This window comes from Bubalus kerabau, chromosome 9 (genome assembly GCF_029407905.1).
Source record: "Bubalus kerabau isolate K-KA32 ecotype Philippines breed swamp buffalo chromosome 9, PCC_UOA_SB_1v2, whole genome shotgun sequence".
In the NCBI taxonomy this organism is placed as follows: Eukaryota; Metazoa; Chordata; class Mammalia; order Artiodactyla; family Bovidae; genus Bubalus; species Bubalus kerabau.
In genome coordinates this window covers 71,267,162-71,279,480 of record NC_073632.1, presented here as the reverse complement: position 1 = coordinate 71,279,480, position 12,319 = coordinate 71,267,162, and positions in this window count along the sequence as shown.

Genomic DNA, 12,319 nt, shown 5'->3' with positions numbered 1-12,319 from the left:
CTTTTAAAAAAATTTTAAAAAGAGTAATAACAAAAAATGGCATTATACATACCTCTTAGACAAGATACCACTAATTTGGCTAAATATTAGATGAGGAGAGTTGACGGTCCCAGGGAAAATTCAAGCGCCTGCTTTCATCCAAATCTTCTACATGTGGACAATAGCTCTCATTGTCATATTAGGAAAATTGAGGAGAGAAAATAGATGTAATTTTCTATTCTTCTCACTACATTCCTCAGTGTCCATGAGTAGCTTCTGAGTTTTACTCTAGACATCAGATGAAAACTTCTAGCCCTGGCCTTCAAAACTGCACACTAGGCTTCTCTTTCTTGTCTGCTCTCATCCCAGTATCCATCAGGAAGCCTCTTCTGCAGCACAGACCACCTCCCTGTAGGATCCTGAGGTCAGATTTTCCACTGTCTCTGTTCATCAAGTGCAAAGCCTGGGCTGGTGCTCAACCGGCCGTAGAGATTTTACCTGGGTTCCTTGCATACACTGGAGTCTCCAGATTTTTCACCTTGTCTGCTTCTATCCAGGATCAGGTTAGTGTTTTGAGAAGATCATCCTGACAATGGTTTTGAGAAGGAAAGGCTGAGTAGAAGGACATGGGTGGGAAACGAGCACCAGAGATGCTTCTATACCCACTAAGAAGCTAGAGGAAAGATGATTTGAGTTCCCAATTCAATGTAAAAAGTGAAGAGGGAAAAGGGATATGATTATTTGATTCTAGGCATTTTCATTTACTCTAACCACTGATTATCTAGATTTACCATTAATTGAAATATTTTATCTCTTTACTATGGTCACAATTATTTAAGAGACAAGTTATATGAAGTTACCAGAATTTCATTTATAGAAGCATAGATGTTGTCTTCAGATCACATTTAGCTCCTCATCTAAGGATATGGTCATACCATGAAAATGAAAATTACTTGCAGACTTTAAATATAAAATATGAGCAATTCACAAAGTTGCTATAAGAATTTTCTCCCTACAGTTTCAATGCCTTAGTTTTCTCAGAAAGTTCCCAATACTTTTTTCCTAAATCATGCATCCTGTTGGTTCTGTAGAGAATTAAAAAGAGAAAGTGAGTAAGACTTATAGTATATTTTAGGGCCAGACTTGATATTTCTGACTCAAATTCCTAAAATAAACACTAAACAACTGTGTCACAAAATAATACAATCTTGTAAATATCTGGAAAGTATAAACTTTATAAGGGAAAAAAATTAAAATCAGTCATAATCCTATTGTTCAAGGAAACCCACTGAATTTTTGAATTTTTTAGTCTTCAGAAAGACTAGACTGTAGCTGTATGTATCAACTGCATAGATGTAACTGTATGTATCCACATAATTAGGACCATAGTGTATATTATAATTTATATTCTTTTCTCATTTAATACTATATCTTGAGCATTTTCCATTGATATTAGAATTTTTACAAAAGCAGAATTCAGTGAATATATGACATTTTAACATGTAGAGGTGTCATAGTTTAACAGTTTTTGCTACTGATAATGTTGTGGCAGAGACTGGTTAGATGGAAGGTCATTGAGAGGATGTGACCTCCAGTTGACCTCAGAGCTGGACTCTGACAATGGAAGGCTCCTCACTCCCTCCCCTGTCCTTGGAATGTGTGTTCTGTTCAATATTCCCATAGTTGAGAGCTGTTTCCAAGAATGCAGCCTTGAATGAGCAATGTTTTGTTGAAACCATCTGGATGGTATACATGACTGAGCCTGGTTAACTTTAACTACATAAACTTTAAGGTTTTGTAGGTAAGTGCAGAGGTCCACTCATCCTTTGGCCACCCAAGAAGAGCCTCCTAAGTTTCCTTACCACCTGCCCATCTGGAATGGTTTGTCCCTTTCTTTGGTTTCTTCTTTCCTCTGTGTATGGGGATGGGGCAGTTTCAGATTTTTTTTCCAGGAAATTCTCGAGATTTCAAACCAACAACATCAACCCCATTTCCTCCTTCAAGGAACACAGGAAGATTATACTGTCCAGCCTCTTTTGCAGCTAGGTTGGAGCCATGTGACTGGCTTCTGGCCGGGAATTTGAATCAGAAATATCATGTCTGACCCTAAAATATACTTTAAGTTTTCCTTACTTTCTCTCTTTCATTCTCTACAGAACCAAAAGGACTCATGGCAGATGTAAAGGAAGGCACATGAGAGTTGTCACTCGAAGGAATAGTCATGCAAGAAAGTGCCTCAGCCTTCATCAGACTCTGTATGAGTGAGAAAGAATTGTTATCATGTCAAGTATCTGGGAATTAAAGCATTCCCCACCCCCCACCCCCAGCAGCTACCATTATTTATGTTGAGTTTTTCTGATTTTATTCAATTTATGAATATACCAAAATGTCTATCTTTATACACATACAATCTGTCCTCTTAGGACAGATTTCTTAAGATCAATCTGGGTGGGATTTTTGGCTTCCATTGAGGATATAGAAAGCTAGAAAGAGCAACATCCCTATTCCAGCAATAAAAAACCTGGATAATCTACAAAATAATAATTTTTCTTAACACCATCCTAGAGGTGAATTCCCCTAAAATATAGGGAAATTTTTAGAATCCACAATTTAAGGGAAATTAAGGCAAGGCAGTCACCTCCACAGAGAGACAGAACATAAGCTGTGTCCTACCTATCAAGGCAGCAAAAGGAAGATGGGGCTTCCATAAAAGGATGGGTAAAGATGCCTTCAGCTAAGATTTGTATCAGATTACTAAAGGCAGAGAGTGGGCTGGCATGAGCATATAGATCTCCTGGGAGTCACAGACAGAATGGGTGTTTTGCAACCTCTTCTTGGATCTTGTCAGATGCTCAGAGAAAGAATGGGGTATACGGCAGCTGGAGAAAGGCTCTCTTGGAGATGTTGGCCTAAGAATGAGGTTGGCTACCCTTGTAGGAAAAGCATGACATCCCACTTGTTCCCATCTTCCTGTGGGAAGCATAAACATTTCAATTAGTCAATCAGCAATCACTGTATAGGCCAGGACTGTATAGGGCCACCTCCAAAGATACCCATGTCTTATTCCCTGGAATCTGTGAATTTGTTGCCTTTCATGGCAAAAGGGACTTTGCAGATATGATTAAGTTAAGGTTCTTAAGATGGGAAGATTGTTTTGAGTCATCAGGGGCCTAATATAATGTATAGAGAAGCAAGACTGTCAAATTTAGAAAGGCGTATGTAATGACAGAAACAGAGATTGGAATGATTTGCTTTGGTGAAAGAAGAGGGCCATGAACCAAGGGGTGCAAGTGGCCTCTGAAGCTAGAAAAGACAAGGAGACAGAACTTCCCTGAAGCTTTCAAAAGGAACACAGGACAGGTGACACTTTAGCCTTCTAAGGCTCATTTTGGATTTCTGACTTCCAGAAGTGTAAGATAATAAATTTGTGCTGTTTTAAACCCCTCAGTCTGTGGCAGTTTGTTCCAATAGAAATAGGAAACCTAGATACCCAACCATGTCACAGTGGCCACCCAACCAAAGGGAAAGCTGGAAGACATAGCTTTTAATGGGCACTCTGGCATCTTGTCTTAGTCCACTCAGGCTGCTATAACAACATGCCACAGACTGGATGGCTTATAAACAACAGATATGTATTTCTCATGATTCTGGAGGCAGGAAGTCCAAGGCAAGAGTGTCAGCATATTCAAGTTCTGGCAAAGGCTCTTTTCTATGTTGCAGACTGCTGACCTCTTGATGTGTCCTTACACAGTGGAGGAAGGGGTAAGGGATCCTTCTGGCACCTCTTTTATAAGGGCACTAATCTCATTCATGAAGGCTCTGCACTCATGACCTGATCACCTCCCAGAGGCTCTACCTCCTAATACCATCACTTTGCAGGGTTAGAACTTCAGCATATTAATATGGAGAGACAAAAGCTTATATACCATACCACACTTCCAATAAAATTAGAGTTCTATTAAAGCCAGAACTGTTAGTTTAAAATGAGCAATCTCTTCCATGACAGATTTGTTTTAGTTCTTCACTATCCTAATTACTTTTTTAAAGATTTTATGTATTTGTTGTTTTGATGGATGGTGTGTGGGGTCTTATTTCCCCCACCAGGGATGAAACCCATCCCCCCCTGCATTTGAAGCAGAAAGTCAACCACTACACTATGAGGGAAGTTCCATTATCCTAATTATTACAGCTGTCATGAGGTGTTTTAATATCTAGTGGGTCTAGTCTCTTTCACTTTTTTCTTTTTTTGAATTTCTTGAATATTCCTGCTTATTTATTTTGCCATGTGTACTTTACAGTCAATTTGTCTAATGAAAAATATCCTGTTGGTATTATGTTAATTTATGGATTAACTTTTAGAGAATATTGACATCTTTATGAGGCTGAGTTCTTCTGCCTAACTGCTGGTATGGGTCTCCATTTGTGCTAGCCCAGTAAGACTCCTTTTGTACTTCTGACCTCTGGAACTGTAAGCTTTGCTTCTTTCTCTATGTAGATTTTAACTTCTTGCTTGAAAAAGGTTAATTCTATTTGTTGTAGGGTATACAAGAGTGATTTTTCAAATGCTGAAGTAAAAAACATGTGACAGTAGTATTACATTGAATTCCTTCTCTCAGGAGGTCATTTGTATAGAAGTATCACTGGATATAAAATCACAAACAGCTTTGTTCACTGCTCACTATTTGAAGATGCGCTATAGCTCCTTGTAGACAATAACTGCTGAAAGTTGTTCATAGTCAATGATTATATTGTCAAATATGTGAAATGTTTCTTGACATGTAAATTACTGCATATGAAAACTTTATTAGAACTGAGGTTCAAACAGCCCCATCAAATTCTGAAGAGTGAGATCAGAGCAAACTGAAAGGAGGAAAAATGCTGATGTGTGAAACAGACAACTCACCATGCCAGGCTAGGAATGCAAAGGGAGAGCTATGAATGTGTCCAGACCTCATTGACCCTTGATATCTATCATCCAAAATATACTTTCAAATTCTTATGCTACTAGACTAAAATACCAGTATATTAGCATGACTCCAATTCTTTAGTATCTAGTACTAACTGAGAAATTCTGTATAAATAAAGAAGAGTTACTTCCTAGCCATCATATATAATCAACCATAAACTGGCTTAAGTAAAATAGTCAGAAGTATTCATTTATCCTGTCTCACCTGAATCTATAAAAAAAAAAATCTAAAATGTTGATTAGGGCTTTTAAAAAAGATTTTTTGTGTGTGTGCGAACCATTTTCAAAATCTTTATTGAATTTGTTAACAATATTGTTTCTGTTCTATGTTTTGGTTTTTTGGCCATGAGATACATGGGATCTTAGCTCCCCAACCAAGGATCAAACATGTACCCCCTGAATTGGAAGGTAAAGTCTTAACCACTAGACTGCCAGGGAGGTCCCTCAATTAGGACGATTAAGCAAGGGTTTTACCTCTTTGGGTGCTCAGCTGTTTCTTGAGGGGATTAGCTGTATAGAATTTCAAGGCATCACTCAGATGTAAACATAAACAACAAATGGAATAGGGAGATCCTTTACATGATTCACAGCTTGGAGGAGAATGTCCTGTAAATTGAATATTTTAATTAGCTTCAACAAATGGGAGAGACAAACTGGAATAGAACCAAGAGAAGATGCTAGATTAACATGCCAGCTCTAGTTGTTTGCATCAAAAGAGCTACACTGCCATGACAATTTTTCCAGTTGAATTCAAAGAAGAAGTAGAACATGCACAAAATAGGAAAATACAGATTGAAAAAGTAAGAGTGTTAATCTGCATTAATATTCAGGTAAACTAAATTTTATAACTTCATGAAGGGATGTAAGCATTAAGGGAAAGAGGTCCCTGGCTCATAGCCACTGTTCATCTCAGACTTGACTGCCTGCTGTTACTTAGAAGCAGGCACTGGGCTAAAAAAAGACCCAGAATATTACAGAGCCAACTTTGGAAGGTATGTTAAATGTCCTCTGGAGTGATCCGTCTCCTTTCCTGTGTTGATTCCTTTCTGTAGAAGCCTCACAAAGTCCTCACTAAATCAGCTTGTACACTGCCTTCCAAAGCAGTCTACTCAATCCTTGGGGAGCTCTGGTTGTTATATTCTCCTGTATGTTGATCCAAAAGCTACATAGCTTTAGTTTCTACCCATTGCTTTTAGTTCTGTTCCTTGAGGAACAAAATTAATCTTGGAACTGTACAACAGTTTTTCAGCTCTCGAAAACTGGCTATCATCTCCACAACGTACTGTCTTTAGCTGACTATCTAGCTCTTAATTTCTTTAACTGCTCTGAACAGGACAAGAGGTCAAATTTCCTCATCATCCTTGTCTGTCTTTTACAAGCTTGTGTTTCTCTTTGTCATCTTAGACAATTAACTCAGTAATCAAGTATGAACTATTCATTGCTGAACACAGCATACTTCCTTTGTTTTAAATCTTTGCTATCAAAGTGTGTTCTTCCAACCCACAGGAACTTCTTAAAAGTGAAAACTCCACAGACCCACCTCAAACTCCTGAATCAGAGTTTGGATTTTGTTAAGATCCCAGGTGACTCATATGAACTTTAAAGTTTGAAAAACACTGTTCTAGATAAGTGGTTCTCAAACTTGACACCACATTGGAATACAGGTCCTTGAGTCCATTCTGAGCAATGATTGAAAAGATGTTTTTTTCCCAGAAGCAACAATACTACCTATTTTTCTATACAAATGTTGAAATATAGGGGCAGTTGAAGGGCAGAGAGCAAAATAAGCATGTCATGAGTCAAGAGTACTAACAAACCCAACAAAAGAAAAGTCCGTTTCCATGTGCTGTGTCGTGGTGCTATCCAGTCTTGGTTCTACTATTTGAAATATGACATAATACTCATCGGAAATTACAGTGGCTTTACTTCCTATTGATACAAGAATCTGGATAACAAAACATAAAAAACAACCCAATAAATTTAGAAATCACAATCTCTAGGATGTCAAATTTTATAGCTTATGAGGGCCTGCCATTTAATGTTAAAACAGTAATTTTGTATTTACTTGATTATACCACATGGTGGCTCAGACGGTAAAGAATCTGCCTGCAATGTGGGAGACCTGGATTCAATCCCTGGTTCAGGAAGATCCCCTGGAGATGGGATTGGCAACCCACTCCAGTATTCTTGCCTGGAGAATCCCATGGATAGAGGAACCTGGCGGGCTACAGTCCAAAGGGTCACAAAGAGTTGAACATGACTGAGCAACTGACGTATATGATGAACGGAGACTCACATGCCGATAATGCTAATGTCTTGTCCACTACACGGCAGCCTGAAGGCATACTCAGGTCCTTTTGTGTTGTAGATTTTGGAGTCAGTGTTTTATAAATCATTCATCTATCATTTTAAAGGCAACAGTAAAGTAAACTCACTTTCACGAGAAAATTTAAGCTTTTTGTGCCGTGACTAAAGAAGTTAGATTAAAATCTACTAACTCAGTGGTCCCCAAACTCTGGTATCTAATGCCTGATAATCTGAGGTGGAGCTGATGTAATAGTAATAGAAATAAAGTGCACAATGAATTTAATGTGTTTGAACCATCCCAAAACTATCCCCTCTCCCTGACCTGTCAAAAAATTGTCGTCCACAAAACTGATCACTGGTGCTCCAAAGGTTCGGGACCATAAATCATTGGGAATAGAAACAGTACTCAATACAAAGTAGAAACAAGAAAGATTTTAGAAAGATTCTCTTGAGAACAAAAAGAAGAGAGACAGAGAGGAAAGGGTTTAATCTCACAGGTCTGCTGTGAGAATATCCATTTTATCTAAGTAGAATGAATAAGTTGACTTATTTTATTGCATCCCATAAGGCAAATTCTCTCAGCTTCATTAGAAAAAACAACAAACAGAATGGATGCAATATTTTTAGCACATCAGCATGTAAAAGCTTTGCATTGTGTTGTAGGAAAAAAAAATACATGTAGACCACGTGTCATGTTCCGTTCAATGTTTCTGGCTGTCTACACTTGTCGAGTGCTTCTCACTTCTTACACAGAAACTGCCACAGCACATGGTAAAAAATGCACCAAACTATCACAATTATGCATAGAAATATTCCCTAAGAATACAAAATACTAGGGACTGATCCCAAAATACTCCCTAGTATACAAGTTCTAGGGACCATATTTTTTTCTGAAATCTCATTTTTTCCTGTGAAGTGGCAGAAGAAAATTGTGGTAATTTTAATCTCTAACAGAAGGATCTTTAAGGAGAAGGCTGAAAAGTTGAATGGGCTTCCCGGGTCTCTCAGTGGTAAACAGTTCACCTGCAATGCAGGAAACAGTTTCAATGCCTGGGTCAGGAAGATTCCCCTGGAGAAGAAAGTGACAATCCACTCCAGTATTCTTGCCTGGGAAATCCCATGGACAGAAGAGCCTGGCGGGTTATAGTCCAAGAAGTAGCAAAAGAGTTGGACATGATTTAGCAACTAAACAACAACAAAAGGTTGGACACTCTTTCTGGGCATCTGGATAAAACAGCAGTTGAGATGAGAACTATAAGTTAGAGGACAGGCTCAGCAAAACAGCATTTCAATGCCTTCCATCTGCCTTCTCTTCTCTTCATTGCATTCCTCAGCCATGCACTCAGTCTGTTGTTTCTTTCCTCCTTATTCATGCATCAGTTCCAAAAATAACTGCTGAACACTTACTGCATGCCCAGCAATGTGCTGACTTCTAAGGATACAGCAGAAAGCAAGACAAAAGATCTACTTTTGTGAAGCTTAGTATTAAGCAGAGAAGACATGCTGTTAACTAACCAAATTACAACAAAGTGTTTGACTGTGTTTACCCCATCTCATTGTCATTTACCTCCAATGTCTGCATCTTTTCCCCTCTCTCTGTCCGGGCATATGGAAACTAGGGGCAATCAGGGAGACCAGGAACAGAGGAGGTGACTTTGTCCCTATATTCTCTGAATCTTGTAGTTTTGGGGACAGGGTACTCACTTTTCAACTTAATGTTAAATATTTATTTTCTATTTCCAAACTGCAGTTACACTTCACATCATAGTATTATCTTACAAATATAACAGTGTGTAGCACTTTATTATTGTTTAAAAAATATTTATTATTTGGTTGTGCTGGGTCTTAATTTTGGCACCCGGGATCTTCAGTTGTGGCATATGGGACCTAGTTCCCTGGCCAGAGTTGGTCGAACCCAGACCCCTGCATTGGAAGCACAGAGTCTCAGCCACTGGACCACCAGGAAGGTCCCTGTGCAGCACTTTGGAGTTTGAAAGTCCTTTCACAGTCATTACTACCTTAGACTCAAAACAAGACTGTGAGATGAATGAGCCAGTTTATGGAGGAGAAAACCAAGGCTCCTGGAGGCTAAGCTACTTGGCTCATTAGCAGCAGAGCCTAAACTTGAACTTTTTTGCCTGATTTAATTGGTTACAGGCTCATACTAGATTTAAACCTGTCTTTGCCTCAGTGATGCTTCATTGACTATCTACTGTGCTAGAAGAATGTTAAAAACATAGTGTGTTACTTCAGTGAATGATTACAGAGACAGTGATTAGATTTTATGTTAGCTGTTTGCAGGAATTACTGCAGGTGGCAGTGTAATATTCAGACCCAGGGATGCATTTGCCAAGTGGTTTCCTAGAAGCTGCCTGTTTTGTTTGTTTGTTTTACCATTTATTTATTTTTTTATTTCTTTGGCTGTGCTGAGTCTTCCTTTTTGTGTGGACTTTTCTCTTGTTGAGGTGAGTGGAGGCCACTCTCGAGTTGCAGTGCACGAGCTTCTCATTGTGGTGGCCTCTCTTATTGCAGAGCATAAGCTCTAGAGCTCACAGGCTTCAGTAGTTGTGGCTCCCAAGCTCTAGAGCACAGGCTCAACAGTTGTGGCACATGAGTTTAGCTGCTCCGAGGCATCTGGGGTCCTCCCGGACCAGGGACCAAACATGTTGTCTCCTGCATTGGCAGGCAGATTCTTCACCACTGAGCCACGAGGGAAGTCCACTGCCTATCTTTGGTTCCCTTGCCAACACTAGTTGTGGCTGGAGCTCTGCAAGTGGAGACAGGACAAGACACTATTAGGAGACTGCTGGAGCAGGAGCCCTGACATATCTACATAGGTCAGAGTTCTATGAGTAAAGTGGGTTAAATTTGGGAAGATAGTACAAGAAGATGTCAAGAATCTCAGAGCTGGTTTCAATGAGAGTTAAGCAGCAGGATGATGAACACCAACAGGTTAGGCCTCAGGCTGGCTTCACGGGCCTGTGACCTGTGCAGGGTTTAATGTTCTGCTGTTGCCATCTTGAAATTCTTGATAAGTATGATTTTGTATATTTAGTACAATGGGGCAATGACAATGAACAGAAAGAAGGAAATCTGTGAAATATGCAGGTGGTCAATCATTTCCCTCCTCACTTACACATAGCACTCACCATGCTCTGTGAGCATGCGATAAGTGAGCAAAGGGTATCTGTGAAAACAGGTGTCCATTATCACAGGGTGATCCATGAGCACAGGGATGTCCATGAACATTCTAAACATCTGTCCAGAAATAAGGATTTCTATCACATTCTTACTGTTGTACCTCCCTGAATTAGCTGACCTCTTAAACAGAAACGATGACATAGAAGAAAAGGGAAAGATGGAGCAACTCAGAGTTTCTGATCATTTCAGTCCTTCTTTTCTCATCAGCAAGTCAAAAAGAGAGTTAGGTGGTATATGTGTATATTAATAAGTAAAATAAAGCCAGGTGGTTTTGTGACATTTTTCTCCACTCTTCTGGTTAGAACAACATGCATATGCTTGTTTCAGTTCTGATATACAAATTGTATAATTTTGGTGATTCTGCATATGAGTTAAGTGCTGTTGTATTTTCATTTAAAACTGGCATTTTACAATATCAAAATGAATGGGAAAATTCAGGCTATACATTTAAATTTAAAAATTTTGTTTGTAATAACATTAAATATTAATTTAAAAAATTCTATGATGAGTGAAGAGAGAAGCCACAGAGGAAAGAAAAAGTTTATATCCAAGCACATTTAAGGCATGTTTTCTTTTGCTTTGGGAACAGAGTTCCTGCATTTTCACTCTGCACTGGACCCTACAAATGATGTGGCCAGGTCTCCTCCCAGGTAGGGTAAAAAACCTTCAGCACCCTGGAAGGCCTGACAAGATCAGTAAGAGCTTGAAACTTGGTGACTTTTAGGAATTTGGGTCAGACAAACTAGAGGATGTTCACCAAAGGAGCCCCAGACAGGTATATCTAGAGTTTGGGGGACAGTCAAGGTCACCTTGAAATAGACCCTAACTAGCAACAGAAGAGTGTGGTCCCTGGTGAGGCTTACTAATCATTTTCTGGCCTTGGGTGGCTTCTGTGAGCACCCTGGAGAGAATGGGCCCTGGAAGAGGAATAGCAGATGCCAGCAGCAACAAGAACCAGGTGGCTGTGAGGTGCCAATGTCTAAGTCAAGGTGTTTCTCATATCCTGTCAATGCCTCCTACCTTTATTGCTGCATTGGAGCTCCAAATGCTTGAGCTCAGTCAAATCGAGTTTTGTGAGTTTTCAAGTTGCCTAGGGAAACTATTCTCGTTGCATCAGATGTCTAAGCAATAGACATCATGAACACTTTGACTCTGTGGACCCCAGGATACACAGATGCAGTGAGACAGGAAAGCAAAGATGTCACTGGAGGACTGGATCTGAGCCCCGTGTGGGCAACAGCTGGCAAGCATGAACACTAAACACATCTAAATCTCACAGTTTTCTCTGCTCGCATCTGACAAATAGGGCAAAACTCATAGGCTTTCCTAGACAGAAAGCTCCCTGCTTCCCACCTTCAGCTTCTAACTTGGAGCCTGGCCCCATAGCACACCTTCCCTCCTTCCTTCCTGCTGTCGCATCACCAACAGGGAGGGGATGAGTGTTCATGCAAAACCAACCATGATGGCAAATGGTCCTTAACATCCTTTGATTCTTATTAAGCTTTGCCAATAAGGCTAACTGCCTACAATAATAAATACATGCCATATAAGGATTTTCACCAAATATAAATAAGAACTCAAAAAGTCTCAGCACTTCTCCCCACCCTTATTTGTACCCACACATTGGCTACTGCTTCTGAAAGATATAAAGACTCTATGTAAACCTTGTGAGTAGCCAAGGTGATAGTGTGCTAAACAGGAAATACATGCATTTAGTATCAGAACTTGCCAGTGGGGCACTGGCAAAAGTTATTTTATATCAGTAAGCCTCCTCTGTTAACTGATTAAAGAAGTTCTCTTCCTCTGCAGACAGTGTGGGTAATGGCTTTGTTCGTGGTGGTGTCTGTGCAAGTGTTAGTTATCATT